The sequence below is a fragment of the Callithrix jacchus genome, chromosome 4 (genome assembly GCF_049354715.1).
Source record: "Callithrix jacchus isolate 240 chromosome 4, calJac240_pri, whole genome shotgun sequence".
In the NCBI taxonomy this organism is placed as follows: domain Eukaryota; kingdom Metazoa; phylum Chordata; class Mammalia; order Primates; family Cebidae; genus Callithrix; species Callithrix jacchus.
Genome location: NC_133505.1, coordinates 52,227,345 through 52,243,726, shown reverse-complemented (window position 1 = coordinate 52,243,726; position 16,382 = coordinate 52,227,345).

Below are 16,382 nucleotides of genomic sequence, written 5' to 3'. Positions count from 1 at the left end.
CCCATCCGCCCCCGGAAACTCTGTCCAGAGACACGCGCCTGCGGGGCATTGGCGAGGAGGGAGCAGGAAAGTGAGGTTACGTGCGGACAGGGCCCGAGAGCTATTCCCTCTTTGCTAGGAATATTGGAGGGGGCAGGGGAAGGCGGAGAGCCGGACAGGGACGGGTGCGGAGAGGGAAGCACAGATCTATTGGAATCCTGGAGTGACCCCTGGGCTTCTACCCGCTCCAACGCCCTCAACCCCTACACGCACACACTCACCCACATTGACACACACGTCCTCACTCTCGAAGACGCTGCTCCCGGTATTCACCCAGCTTCCCTGTGGTGGCCGAGCGCCCCCTAGTGACTGCCGTCTGCACACCCCAGCTCTGGCTAAAGAGGGAATGGGCTTTGGAAAGGGAGTGGGGGGAGTTTCCTCCTGACCGCCCCCCCCCACTTGTGACCTCTCAAACAGCTGCATGTTTGGGACTGGACTTGCTTCATGTACAGAGCCCAGGGCTGGGACAGGGGGCACAGTGTGTCTATCTGGACAATGTGCCATCTGGAGCCCTCATCTGGCCTGCAGACATCAAAGTGAGCAGCAGCCAACAGGCTGAAGTGACTGGGGTCCTTTGGGAAGTGTCCAGGGATGCCTCCCTGGGGAGAAGAATTTGGCACCAAGTTTGTGGAACTGAGAGCGGGAAGCAGTGTGGTTCCGGGGTTAGTCAGTGACCGGGAGGGAAGAGGACCTGTTGGAGCCCACGTATGCACTGTGGAGTCTGGCAAAACCCAAAGGGGGAGGCAGCTGGGCAGACAGAGGCCCTTGTTCCTGCTGCCCCCCCAACCCCAGATGTTGCCAGGGAACTGAGGCCAGGGGGCTGGTGGGGGCGGATGGAGGCCAGCGCCTGTGTGATGATTCAAACCTACCAGCCAACACTGAGGAACGTCTGCAGGCCAGCTGCCCAGAGCTCCCACCAGGCCAGGGGCCAGGGCTTTTATCAGCCCAAGCCCAGACTCATGGCTCATCTTCTGAACAGAATTGGGGGTTTCTTCTCAGCCCCCCATTCCCTCCGGATCCCTTGGCTACTTCTCCAGGCTCATAGCTTCTCCCCTCTCCTTCCCCCACTCCTCTCCCTTGCCTCCAAGCCCCTTTTTCTCGAACTCTCCACATCTTCCCGAAGTGCTCCCCAAGGCCCCCATCCCATTCTTGCATATAGGAACCAGCTTGGAAAAATTCCTGGCTGGGTTCTGACCCAGCTATTTCCAGGCTGCCCCAGCGAACAAAGTTAGGGCTCTAATGCCTGTGGGAAGAGTGGGACCAGTCACTCTGAATATCCACCCGGATCTGGCCAGGGTCTGCCCTGCAGCTGGCATAGCCTCTGTGGAGGCATGGACTGAGAATGAGAAGGCAGCAGTTTCCCTCAGTTTGACCAAAACGCTGTAAGGAGCTTATGCAGCCAGCCCTGTCCTCAACATATGGTGCTATGGTTTGGTGGAGATGCTAGGTTACCTCCACAGTACCCCAATTCCACCCCTGTGATGTCCTAAGGCCTCTATGGGGAGAGGAGCTGGCTCCCACCCACCGCATCTCTCCCTTCCCATACTTGATGCACTAGTCCTGTCTCCACCACTTGGCAGGCTCCCCAGCAGCAGGGACAAGGTCTTTTTACAGTTAGTAAATGTTTATTTCCTGGCTCAGGGCCCCCTCCCAGGCAGGCCTCCTCACCTGGGATCCATACTCTAGGCTGGGATATGGAAGGGAAGACACTAACTTTCCTCCTGTGTGCCTCTAACACCCCAAGACCACAAGCTGTAGGCACCTTGGCAGGGACCCCTCCCTCATCCCTACCTTGGGGCAGGATGGAGGCTCTGAGCCTTAAGGGCTCATTCTGGCCCCCTCCCTTGCATCCCTTCTCAACTCGACCTTCTTCAGCCCCTAGATAGGCAATGGCTCGAAAGAGCAGGTCTTAGTGAAAAACAAACAAACAAATCTTAACTTCAGAGTCAAGAGGAGGCTGGAGGGGTTCCAAGGAGGGATGCCATCACCTGTGACTCCATGGCCCCAGGTGCCCCATCCCTACAAGCCTGCTGTCCTCCATGGTGGTACCAGCAAGCTGTGTTGCAACACCTGTTTGTGTTTCCCTCTGTGGGCTTTGCCCAGGGATCCAGCGGGGTGAGGGCACAGAATTCCTTTTATATAAGGCTGGGATTGCAACCTGGCCTAGGGGTGTTTGAGCTACCTTCATTAGTGTGAGCAAGCATGGCCCACCTCCCCATTCATTTTGGAGATACAACCTGGCTGTGACCTGGAGGGCTTCACTCTGGATCCCATGCCCCAGTGAGTTGTCACCGGCATTCACAACAATGTACTCTTATGGACTTAGCCAATGCCCACATTGTCAACAAATTAAAAGCTCAAGTCACCTAGTCACCTGAGTCTTCAAAAAAGGGGAAAAGGCATCAAACAAGAATCACAAGACCACATGTATCTCTGTGGCACCTTCCCTTCCATGGGCTTAGCCCCTTGAACAAACTTGCTTCCACTTATCCTCACCTCCCCGCCAGGCTGCTGAAGGGCAGGGCATGTCAGAGCAAACTGTCTCCCCAGACAATCCTCCAAAGGCCCAGAAAGGGCACAAAGGGGCCCAGGGTCACCTAGCAAGTTGGGAGAAGGGGCAGTGAAGCAGACAGCAGTCCATACACAGGTCGTGCAGGCTCCCAGTTGAGGGGCCACCTTGGCCCCACTTGGAGGGCCTCACCTTGAGAGCGCGGTGGCCACAGCCTGTGGCTCTTAAGGCAGTTCAGAAGGCGCCAAGGAAGAAGGGGAAGGTGTTCCAGGCGAGGGGAAAGGGAAGAAGAGTGTGAAAGGCAGCCAGGAGCCAGCGGTGGCCTCAGACAATGGAAGTAGTGATTGGGCCAAGGCACAATAGTTGTACTTTGTCCTGATGTCCTGTCACCTCCAATATTCAGGGAAACTCTTGCCTGTGTGGGTGTGGGTGGTTAATCTAGAAGCAGGTGGATAAAGGGACAAAATCCCTCCTGAGACTGGAAAGAAGGTGAGGAGAGGGTCACTGCGTCTTGCTCTTTTCCACACATTTTTCCAAGGGGTTTCACTGCAATGGGAGGAAGTCTTGTCCTTCACTCCATCCCCAGGCCCCAGGTGACTAGCAGGACACTGGTCTGCAGGCACGGCTGATACAAACCTGCTGAACTGAAGGAGAGAGAATTGGGTTGGTCCCCTCAATTCCCTGACCCTGACGCACTGGCTCGCTCTCTCTCTTACTCTCTCTCTCTCTCCCCTCCTACACTTAGGTCGTTGGAACAATGCATTAAACAGACAAAGAGAAAGCAAAGAAGAGGGCCTCTTTTGTCCAGTGCCAATGTCCTAGCCTAGCCCCATGTGGATCTGGAGGTCTGACTTGAGGTGATGGTAGGTAACGATGGCCAATTGATACAAAAGACTGGAGTAGAGGAAGGCAAGAATAACTCACCCCAGAGGATCGGTCAGAAAAGGGGGAAGGAATAGGGAAGAGGAGCTAGTGGGAGAGAGGGCAGGGCACAGTCACCGTCTGGGGGAGCTCACCCACGCACAGCACCCCTAGGCCCATCAGCTGAGCCCCTGCCTCTCCTTCACGGACCCCAGTCTAATCCTCTGATGCTAGGCTGTCCCTATGAATTGCTTCTCCCCAAGAGCCCCAGGCATGCCCACCTCCTAACACCCCAATCTCTGCTACTCCTCCAAGTCTGACCCAAAACATGCCCATTTCTGCCCCTGTTCACATCCTCCACCCCACCCTGTCCTGGAGGGAGTCCCTCTGCTGGGAAAGGTGTGGCATGTGGTGGCAACTAAGGTCCCAAAGCTGTATCCACCCTTTTGACCTGGGCCTTGCCTGAGAGCTGAGCTAAGCTCCAGTTTGTGAATATTTCTAGGGACTACCAGGCACCAGGGTCTATGCTGATTTTACAGGAGGTATAGGGACATCTAGGGCAGTGGAAAGTACAGGGACTTTGGATTCAAGTGGATCCAAGTTGCATTCCTAGCTCTGCCACTCTAACTGTGTGACCGTAGGCAGGTTATTCACCCTCTCTGAGCCACAGCTCCCCTCATCAAAAATAGGAGTAAAAACATCTGCCTTAGAGAGTTGCTGCACACAGACACATGTGCACACAGCTGCCCTAGAAAGCAAGATGAGAAAGAGGACCTGGGAGAGACACAAGTGTTATGAAGGTGTGGAAGCAAAGAGCCAGACTGGCTGAAATGGGTATCTGGAAGGGCTTCCTGCAGGAGGTGGCTTGGGACATGTATTGGGTAAGCAATTATTAAACTCAGCTTGAGAGTGCTGCTTTGTGTTGGATCCTGGTGCTAAAATTGGGAAGGCATGGTTCCTGTCTGGTGGTAAACCAGAAAAGTAAACCAAAAATGGGAATTCTCTGAGGGGAACTTCATTGCTGGGAGTAGGGGAAGGCTTCCTGGAGGAGGTGATACTTGAGTTGGGTCTTTTTTTTTTTTTGAGACAGAGTCTCACTCTGTCACTCAAGCTGGAGTGCAGTAGTGTAATCTCAGCTCACTGCAACCTCCGCCTTCCAGGTTCAAGCGATTCTCCTGCCTCAGCCTCCTGAGTAGCTGAGCAGGTGTATGCCACCACGCCCGGCTAATTTTTGTATTTTTAGTAAAGACGGTGTTTCACTATGTTGCCCAGGGTGGTTTCGAACTCCTGCCCTCAAGTAATCTGCCTGTCTCAGCCCCCAGAGTGCTAGGACTACAGGCGTGAGCCACCGTGCCCAGCCTTGAGTTGGTCTTGATGGAAGAGCAGGAGTTTAGCAAACCAAGTGGACAGTGGATAGAGAACAGGCAAGGGAAGGTAGCCTGAAGGGTTCTGATGGCTCACACTGAGCCCTCCCAATACTCCTGTGAGTGATAGACACTTTGAGGCTAGGCAGGGCAGGGGATTAGGGCTTCTTTAGAAACATTCCCAGCCAAAGCTCACAGAGACAATGCTGCTCCCTCAGCGGGTGAGCTCCACACTGCCTTCCCGAACCCCTGGGACAGTTTGCCTCTGTTGGAGAATTTAAACAAACAAGCCAACACTAGAGGTAGGTCCAGCTCACACACGGAGCATCACTGTTGTTTGCCCCAGGGGAGAGGGGAGGAGGGCAGAGGACACCAGCCTGTGACAAGCTCAGGGCCACTCAGCTGGGGCAAGGCATAAACCAGAAAGAGATTTCCTCCAGCTTTAATCCCTCCCTGTCATTGCCTGGAACCCAGAGCCCTCCTGTCTACCTGTCACAGGCATGTGGCGACCTGGAAACAGCACTGGGCAAAAACGTTCTGAGTCTGGGCAGACACGGTGCTCACATCTGTAATCCCAGCACTTTGGGAGGCCGAAGTGGGCAGATCACCTGAGGTCAGGAGTTCCAGACCAGCCTGGCCAACATGGTGAAACCCTGTCTCCACTACAAATACAAAAGTTAGCCAGGCATGGTGGTGTGTGCCTGTAGTACAAACTACTAGGGAGGCTGAGGCAGGAGAATCACTTGAACCCAGGAGTCAGAGGCTGCAGTGAGCCGAGATTGTGCCACTGCACTCCAGACTGGGCGACAGAGTGAGACTCCATCTAAAAAAAAGCAGTCCAAAGTCTGCTGCATGCTGTATGACTTTGGCCGAGTCAGCTCCCCTTTCTGGACCTCAGGCTTCTCCTAGGTAAAGCCTGAGGTTTCACTCCCTCAGCTCTGAGGCTCTGTGAGCCTGTAACATCGCCATCAAACACTCCAGATGAGATGACTGATATCAAATGTCACAACTTCTGCGGGCTGTGGTGTTTTAAAAGCCTCTTGGAGAAGGCAGTGCTTAACTCAAAGAAATCTAGCACTAATAGTGAAATCTGGGGTCCAGTACCAAGTGATGGAAGGGAGAAGCAGTTCTCATGAAGGGAGAAGCAGTTCTCATGAACCCCTCAACTCCCAGCAGGTAGAGAGCTGCTTCCTTTATTACCTGGGATGTCAGGACCTCTGTGCTTTCAGGAAAGATACCAGCTTGGTGAACCCTCACTGTGAACAGCCTCAGCCACCCACCCACTCCCCTTATCCTACCCTGCCACCCCCATAGCGAGTAATGGAAAAGCCAGACAGGCTGGGTTGGATCTTGGTTCCACTCCTCCCAGCTTTGAGACTTGAACAAGTCACTTATCTGTCTGAGCCTCAGTTTCCTTATCTGTAAAATGAGGGTCATGGTTCTTACCTCCCAGGGTTGTAGGGAAATATATAGAAATAGCAAACATCAACTAAGCTCCTGGACCAGAGTAGGTATCCCATAAATGTTACTTCCCTTCCCCTCCCTGTCTCCTATTCCTACCCCCATTCGTGAGCAAACTCTTAGAGAATGCAAACCCACTATCATCTGGCTAAAGTAAAACAGAAACAAATAGGGAAATGGGTTTACCCCACCCGTGGTTAAAAAAAAAAAGCAAGAAATCACACAATGCATGCCAAAGATGACTAGGGGTGAGGGATCTGTTGGCTTGATTCCTGCTTTCGTCTTTCTTTGAAGCAACTATGTAACTAGGTTGTCACTGAGTTGGCTGCAATGTGAGTTCCTTCGGGAAAGTCCCAGGAAAATAAGAGGCAGGGACCCAAGGCAGCCCCTACCTCCCAGCAAGAAGGGCCCCTTCCCCCAGCAGTCCCCTGGGTTTGGGCTGGAAGCTGTGGCGACGACCTGGGCCCCCCAGGATGGTTCACAAAGATAAAGCCAGTTAATGATTGGCCCCCTGAGAGGGGTCACCCCCACCATACTGCCTGCTTTCCCAGACCCAAAAGTGCAGGGCATTGGGAGTGAGGAGGCCTCCCCTCAGCCTCCAGGATCAGCCTGGCCCAATATCTAGAGCTACTCGGTGAAGCAGGCAATTAGTCAGAGGATTTCCATGTCAGGAGAACATCAGACTGTGTTCCCAGGAGTCTTGGGGGTCCTCAGAGACGGGGCAGGTGGTAGGAAGGTGTGGGAACAGGCAAACACAGTACACGTGGTTTTATCTGCTTCATTTATTGGTGTTTCACTTGGAATTTCATTTGAGGAAAAGTTTCCACTGCTAAAGAAGCTTCCTGGCCAGAGAAACAGAAGGAGGCCCAGAGTTGTCCAAAGCCAGACAGCTGCATAGAGTCAAGACCTCAACCCAGATGGCTCAACTCACAGCCTGTGGCTCTTTCCACCTCCCCAGGGCCACTTCATCATTTAATCGGGGCCCAGCACTGAGCCAGGCACCTTTGGGATACATAGGGTTTCTGCCTCTAAGAGGTGACTGGCTGGGTGGGGAGCCAGGCAGTGCCAGAGAGGAGGTGCTGGAACTAGGTTCCACATGCGTAGGATTGTGTCAGCAGCTGACCCAGGGATCCGTTGTTTGCTCCTCCTTCCCTAGAGGGGTTCAGCACACCCTCACTCCAGGCAGTGCCCTGCAGAGGGCACAGCTAAACCATGCCCACTGGCATCTCCTGAAGAGAGGGTCCTGCCTACATCTCCCTGCATGCCAGCCTGCTCACCCAGACCAATCACCTTCCAGAACACAGCTGGAAACATCAGGAGAAGTAAGGCAGGGCATGCTCAGAGCTGCTGTGCCTGCTGCCAGCTTCTCCAAGTCCCAGGACCAGGTCGCAGGCAACTCCAGCTGTGGGGCGCCAGGCCCCTACTGAGTTCAGGATGATGGTCAAAACATTTAACACCTGCTATGGCTCAGGCACAGTTAATATAGAGCTGATGGCGTATGCCAAGCCAGACATAAACCTCTTAATTTCTAGATGGCAGAGAGGTCCAGGGAACCAAGAAAGGGCCTGGGGTGGCCAGAGAGGCACGGGGGGGCTCAGGGGCTGGAACAACAGCTATTTACCAATCAGGAGGTGTGCCGGGGCGCACCAGGTGAATGTCTGCCCTGCCCCAGTCCACTCTCCACTCTAGGCTGGAATGTGCAGTTCCCAGCTGAGAATGAGGCCTGTCTGGGGCCCTGGTCTGCGTGCCTCCCTTCCTCCTCCTCTCTTGGAAAGGCCAGGCCTGGACTCCCCACTACTCTTCATGCGTAAGTGTAGCCCACACCCAGCATAGCAGGTACCTCACTAGGCCTTCAATTCCAGAGGCCAGGCCCGAGGCGGTGGACTCATGGGTCCCAGACACCGCTGAAAACACGGTAGACAAGGCAAGCCCCGGCTCTGGGGTGGAATTCCAAACTCAGATGTCCAGATCACGGACAGTTATGAGAAATCAGAGCATTTTCTTTTCCCTTCCTTCTCTGTCTTTCCTCAGATGTCTCCATCCCTCCTCACCTCCTTCTCTCTTCCTCCTTTCTGCCCAGCCCCATTGTCTCTGGGGCCTCCTGGCCCGGTCCCATTGACTAAGCACTCCTCTGCCAGCTTAGCTCCTCTGTGCTCAGCTTCCCGGAGCCCCCTGGGAAGGTGACTGCTCCCCACTTCCCATTCACTATTGGGGAGCAAGCTCAGGCAGTGGGGAACAAGCTTGGAGGAAATATGTTCTTCACATCCCCCTAGTTCCCTCTAGCCCCGCTAGAACTAGGAAGAACTTGCAAAAAGGACATTTCTTTTTTTTTTTTTTGAGATGGAGTCTTGCTCTGTCGCCCAGGCTGGAGTGCAGCAGTGCAATCTCGGCTCACTGAAGCCTCTGCCCCTTAGGTTTCTGTCTCAGCCTTCTGGGTAGCTGGGATTACAGGTACACACCACCAGGCCTGGCTAATTTTTGTATTTTTAGTAGAGATGGTGTTTTGCTGTGTTGGCCAGGCTGGTCTCAAACTCTTGACCTCAGGTGATCTACCCACCTTGGCCTCCCAAAGTGCTGGGATTACAGGCGTGAGCCACCACACCCAGCCAAAAAGGACATTTCTGCGGCTATGGGACACACTCCTGACTGTTGGGATGCCAGAGAGTTGGTGTGGCAACTGCAGAGAGAGCAATGAATACAGCGTGGGGCACCAAGCACCCTCCATGAGACCCTGGCATGACCAGAGGCTTTAAAGAGGACAGAGGGAGGCACCGTGAATCTGCCCTTCACTAGCCCTGACCCTTGTCCTGCCTCTCCAGGTCTCCTCAGCTTTCCAGGCTGAAGGCTGCAGGGACTAATAAACCACACATACACACGCAAACAAACCCCATCTACCACCACCACCTACGACAGGCCCCACAAAGAAGAGAGAAGTGTTTCCAGAAACCCAGCTGTTCCAGGCAAGCTGACCTGGGTCACAGTGGCCTCCGAACCAAGGCTGCAGAGAGACTGGGCGTCCGCTGGGCACCCCTTCCCAGCACCACCACAGGCATTGCCTTGAAAGCCCCTCTGACAAATACTGTCCCTGAAGCCCTGCCATTAAGCACTCTGCTCCCTGAGCAGTTCCTCAGATTGCCACGTGTGGGTCCTGGAGGTCAGGACACCTGGGTTCAAACGCAGGCACTGTCACTGCCTTGCTGTGTGGCCTGGAGCAAGGCGCTGCCCATCCCTGCCTCAGTGTCCGCCTCTCTAGACTGCAGGGGCCTCAGTGTCCGCCTCTCTAGACTGATGGCTAAAGCCCCAATAGGGCTGCCAGTCTATTGCTGTAGGGAATGAGGAGGAAGCTGTAAAATGAGAGCTGTGGACATTCCCACGTGTGGCCCGGCCAACTGCAAGAGATGGGGAAGGACCAGGGAGCACCATTCCAGGACCATCTTTTAGCGATACCATAAAGATTACTCAGGCACAGTTGGGTAGGGAAGCAAAGAAAAGTAAACTCTTCAGTCCATTGTCTGACCAACAGCCTGAGTTTGCCTATTGCCACCTGCCAGAACAGCTGAGATTACAGTAAGAAGGATTTAAATCAGATAAGCAGAGGTCTACCAAACTCATCTTCTCTAGAGGATTTGTGGAATCATAGCAGTGAGATGTCTTTCTATAAACTTCTAGGCCTGTACCTGGGCTGGGTGAAAAGCCAGGGAGTGGGGGAAAGGAAGAGAAGACCAAGGAGAAGGTGAGCCAAGATGTCCGTTCCCAGGCACCCGCTCTGGGAGAGGTGGTAGGCGGGGTGCCCCTGCCTGCAATCTAGGAGCTGAAGTGGGGGAAGGAATGTGTCAGGGGTGTGGTGGGGCTGAGGAAAGCGGGAGAATGGAATGAAAAGGCTGTCAAGTGGTGCCATGAGTGTTTGTGGGAAATACCGAGAAAGACCCTTTTCTGGTGGGAGGGGATGGAAGGGAGCCTCAGCCCTGGGCTCCCGCAGCCTGACTCCAGGGACTACAGAACCTTCTTGGAGCAGGGCCTGGGGCCTCCACTGTGACATTAGTTTGGGAGGGGAGCCCAGAGCCACTGCTTCAGGTGAGATGACACATACCTAGCCCTGGCCGCAGGCACTGGGGAGGATAACAGGCCGGAGATCATGAGGAGCAAAAGTGCTTCCGTCCCCCAGACTCCTGGGCTGCCCAGGCCACCCCTGCTCTTCCTCTAGACAGAACCCCCAGACCTCCCCAGGGACAGCAGGCAAGGCTCTAGGGAGATGTCTATCCTTGCTCTAGGGCTGGCCTGGCCCTGGGGCAGGTGGAATTCTGTGACTTATTTCACAGCTCCTCCTCCTTCTCTGTTCCAAACCCAGGAATCTCTGGGTCTCGTAAGAGAAGGCAGACTGAAAAGCCACAGGGGAAGGAAGTCCCTCTTTCCCACTATCCACCTTCCTTTCGACTGCAACAAGGACCAGATAAGGAGAAGGATGAGCAAGAGAATGGGTCCCCTTTTCCCATACTTCAGTCAAAAATAATGGACCATTTGAAGCAAGGCCAGTTATCTCCATGGGGTCCAGGTGAGCAGGTGTGTTGTTATGCAAATGAACGTATGCTTAGGTGTTATGAGGAAGAGTGGGTCTGCTCTGCTCATTCCCCGCTGGAGGCCCATGTCCCAGCATGGAGTCTTCCAGCCCAGAAAGGTTTGTTAAGTGATTCCACAGCCTCTGTCCACCCTGGCCTGTCCCCCAAGCTGTCTCCACACTGCCATCCTCCCCTTTTTCTATGTGTCATTCCCTACCAGGAGTTGAAGATTTCTCCCACCATCTCCCAGGTTCTGTCTACATCAACCTGGATCACAGCCACCTGGGACACAGCTCCCCACACTTCCTCCCTCCTCTCCTAAAGCGCTTCAGGGATGTCTGGCTCTCTAGAACAGGGCCACAGTCCCCCAGGGCTGGCAGGGGAGGCCTCCAGGCTCCTCAAAGCTGCCCAACAGGAAGGTGGGAGGTGGAGAGGGGCTGTCCCGCTGGCCTGGCTGAGTGCAGGTTAGGGAGCCCCTTCTCTGGCCCACAGGAGGGAAGACCTGCAACACCCTGACAGAGGTGGGGGGGGCCTTGAACCCCCTTCTGCCTGAGACGACAAAACAATCTCGCTGGGCACCTTCCATCAGCAGTCTTCAGATGTAGCTGCTGCCCAACCGTGGCCACGCTCCAGACATTCTCTGGAAGCCCAGGCCCTCCTCCTCAGTCAGGACCCCTCCCAGGTACCTCACCTAGTGCCACCCCAAGCCTCTAGAGGGTGAGGGGGAGCAGTGCTGGACTTCCCAGACTCTGGGGCATGTCCAGGAGGCTTTCTGCACAGGCCCCTGGTTCCTGGGGAGGGGACACCACGCCAGAGGCTATCTATCCAGACTCACTCTGTAGGGGCAGGGGAGTATAGAGTATGGGCCAGGGCTGGAGTGGGGACTGCTTGGAGGATTCAGGGGCAGAAAAGTAGGCCGGACTATGGAGGACCCTGAAGAAGGCTGGGTTTGAGTGATGGAGATGTTATCGGAGTAAATACTTAGATAATACTCCGAAGTACACTGTTCATTTGAGTACAGAAAGAAGAGCAATGGATTGACTCTCAGGAATCTCTCCCTGACCTTGGAAGAGAAAGAGGCTTCTTGGCCCACATTGCAAAGCACCACTACCCTCGCCCCATGCAGAGTCGGAACTAGGGAGAGGCAAGCGAGGCAGCAAGGCGGGGACCAAATGTAAGGAGTAAGGGCTGCCCACTCTTGAAAGGGTCACACAGGTGCAGTTCAGGCCCTAAGAGTGAGCACCTCCTTAAACACTGCACCGGGCCCTGCCCTCCTGGGAGCCTGCCTGGGCACTAAAGCCACAGGGATGTTTAAGGCAGAGTTGAGGTGAGGAGTAGGGTCGCTTTTTCACACTGGACCCCTCAAAGGAAAGCTCTAGCACCTAACTCAACTAGAGGAGAGTGGGCCACAGATGAGGTGAAACAACAAGGGTCCTGCTTGAGCTTGGGTTGCGCGTGTGCCTGTCTGTGACAGCGCCTGTGTGTGGAATTTGTTCATTCAGATTGTGGACCTGCCCATGTCTAGCTATCTGTCCTTGGGCAGGTTACACAACCTCTCTGAACCTGAGTTGCCTTGAAAATCCATGCTAATAGTACCTATAGAGGACTCTTGTGAGATTGAATGAGATAATTCATAGAAAGAATGTAGCGTAAGCACCTGGTCTGTGCACAGTAGGAACCAAACAAATGGTGGTCTATTCCCATCATTATTCATGATAGGATTGTGCAGTCCCTACTTTCCCCTGCCTCCTTACACATCCAACCCACTCTAGCCAGCCAGGTGTTCTGACACCCCCAAGCACAGGTTGTTCATTTTTTCATCCCAGTCTATACAGTGCCAGCTGTGAAGATGTGCCTCTTAACACATTTAACCTTCTTAGACCGCTTCTGCTCAGCAGTCTCCCCTAAACTCCTACAGCATGAGCTGTCTATACCTCTTCATCCAGCCTCAAATGCTGTCTCATGTTTAATTTTGTACAGGAGTGTGTGTGTGTGTGTGTGTGTGTGTGTGTGTGTGTATGTATCTCCAAGTATATTCCCAGAGAAGGGAGTATACTTTTCAGTGATCTCTTACCCCACCCAAGCCTAAGGACTAATGCGTGCCTGCAGGTATAGACATCCACATACAGACTTTTTGTTGTTTTCTAAGACAGGGTCTTGCCCTGTTCAACCAAGCTGAAGCACGGTGTCTCCGCTTGGTGCAGCTTCGACCTCAGCCGCCCAGGTAGCTGAAACCACAGGCATGTGACTCTAGGCCTAGCTAATTTTCGCAGTGTGTTTGTTTGTTTGTTTATTTTGTTGAGACAGGACTTCGTCATTTTGCCCACGTTGGTTTTGAACACCTGGGCTCAAGCAGTCCGCCCATGTCAGCCTCCCAAAGTGCTGGAATTACAGATGTGAGCCACCACGCCCAGTTTACATGTAAACTCTTTATGAATGAAAATAATAATGGTGGCTGGGCGCAGTGGTTCATGCCTGTAATCTCAGCACTCTGGGAGGCCGAGACAAGTGGATCACCTGAGGTCAGGAATTTGAGACCAGCCTGACCAACATGGTGAAACCCCATCTCTACAAAACAAAAATGAGCCAGGTGTGGTGGCAGGTGCCTGTAATCCCAGCAACTTGGGAGGCTGAGGCAAGAGAAGAATCACTTGAACCTGGGAGGCGGAGGTTACAGTGAGCCGAGATCGTGCCACTGCACTCCAGCCTGGGCAACAGGATGAGACTCGCTCTCAAAAAAGAAAAAAAAGAATAATGGTAAATACTGCCTGTTATCATATCCCTACTGTGCGCCTTATGTTATTTCATTAATCCCAACAATAACCCTGTGAAGTACAATTATAAAACAAAGGCCAGGAGAGTTTAGGTAACTTGCTTACGGTCATATGGCAAATAAGCAACAGCACCGGGATTTCAACTCAACTATTGCTGGCTCCAAAGCCAGCACTCTTAACCAGGATGGCTTGAATACAAGAATGAACAATCAACAAACCCAAATTTCCTTTCTGTACGCAAAGAAAGAACCAAAAAGCAAGCAGAAATCAGAGCTTCACTCAAATACTCTCAAGGTTTTAAATCACAGTCTATTGGGATTCAATTTCAGAATGTTATACTGCTCAGGTTAAGACTGGAGCTCCCACCCAGGCATTACACCCAGATGGTCTCAGAGGCACCCAGAGGGTCTTCCTCGCTCAGCAGGGTTTTAGACCATTTTTTCAACAAATGATATTAAAAAAATATTCATCCCAGAGCCAGTCAGAAAAATCACTTATTTGTTCAATTCCCAGAATGTTCCTATCAACTCTAGCTCTATCATAACTTCTGTAGAAGAAACTTTTATTTGCTCTCCATTTGTTGTTTAACAATTTGGCAACTTTTTGATAACTAAATGGACAGCATTGGTCAGTCAGCAATATTATGTAGAGTAACTACCAGAAAACCACTCACTGACTGATTTTCACATATACCCCCGTCAATCCTCCCGCTTTTGGCCTCTGTTCTCTTTTGCCACGTTCCTTTTGCTGCTCTGGCATTAAACTGCCTTGGAATCTCTATATCACAATCCCTTCTCTGTGACTCAGTGCCCTTACCTGAGAATTGAGGCTTATAAGACCACCATCTCTTATGGCAAGGATCTAACCAGGCAACGAGTAGAAAGCACAGCCACTGGCATGGAGGGTGAGCAGAGGAAACATTTGGGGCTGTGGGTGCTGTCGTTTCAAGCCTGGTAGAGATGCCCAGAGGCCTGACCTTCTCTGGCTGTGGGAAAGCTTCTTCTCCCGGCACCCTTTCCTACCTGTCTCCTAGGATCCACGTCCCTGAGAATCAGCCATCACTACCCTCTCATCTCTCCAGTCCCACCCCGGCCCCTCAGGACTTAGAATCATCAAACTCCATGACTAAGAAGGTAGTGAGAGCTCATCTGGTTCAACTTTACTTTTTCTGAAAGGAAAGGCAAAACTCTGCGCCGTAAATGGCTTGCCCCAAGTCACATACCGTTTGCTTCCAAATCACCTGCAAAATCCTATACATTCGGAAAGCGGACCCTACACACCTAGGCCAACAAAACCAAATTTGCTGAAAGCATTGTTGGACTTCACTTCTCTTTATGAATTGGTCTTAGACTTCATTACACACCATACAAGGAAGTCAGTTTCTTAATTTGGTGCCACACCTTGTTTTGGACCAAAAAAAACCTTCAGTTTGCTCAGTATCCTGGATCACACACCTGGGCACTAAACAACTTTTGGCTTTTTCCACACACATTTAGTTCCTAAGGGTGAAGTCTTGACACCATTGTGGAATAGTCTTTAACATGATAAAGGCTCCAAAAGTAGCTTATTTATCCATAAATTTAGTAAGTGTTTATTGATACTTGCTTATATCCCAGGCCCTGTGCTGGGGAATGGAAATAGCACCGTGAACTAGACTGACTCAATTTCAGAGCATACCTGATCTGTACTTTTAGTATGATTACATGGAATCGATGATAATAATAAAAGTCTCCAATAGCAGGGCACAACGGCACACACCTGTAGTCCCAGCTACTCTGGAGGCAGAGGCAGGAGTCCAAGGCTGTCGTGCATGAAGATCGTGTCTGTGAATAGCCCTTGCTCACCAGCCCAGATGATGTAGTGAGACCACAGCTCTAAAAAATAAAAAATTTAAATTTAAAAGGCCTCTAAAAATAAATTAAAAGATTTCCAGGAAAAGCTGGCAGCCTGAATTCTTACATCTAGTTTTCTTGTTCCTGAATCTCCACTAAAGCAAAGTTAGCAAAGACACCAACTAACACTGGGGACAAAATGAAACATCCCAGCCAGGTCACCCTTGTGTGAGGCCCACAGAACCACACCCACGTACACACACTCACATATGCACACACACCTTCACACCCACAAACACACTTACATACAGACACATGCACACACACATACACACTCACATATGCACACACACCTATACACCCACATACATACATACACACTCACATATACACATACCTACACACCCACATGCATACACTCACATATACACACATACCTACACCCCAAAATGCACACATATACGCACTCACATATGCACACACACCTATACACACACATACATACACTCACATACACACTCACATATACACACATATGTACACACACATACACACCACATCTATATACCCACATGTATATACACTCATATACACACATATACACACATACCTACACCCCAAAATGCACATACACATACACACTCACATATACACACATACCTACACCCCAATGCACACACACATACACACTATGAACACACACCTACACACTCAAATGCATACACTCATATACACACATATACACACACATAGCTACACACCCATAGTCACATACACATACACATACCCAGCTTTCAACTACCTTTACAAATCTCCACACCTAAAATTAAGCAAACAACTGAGGATTATGAGACATTTGAGGAAAGCTTCTAACACAAAAGACAGAGGCCAAGACAAACAAAAAAGTGACTTGAAGGAAGCTGAGTCTACATAGCAAGAAGAAAGCTTAAAAACAACAACACATTATTATCGTATCCTGTGAATGA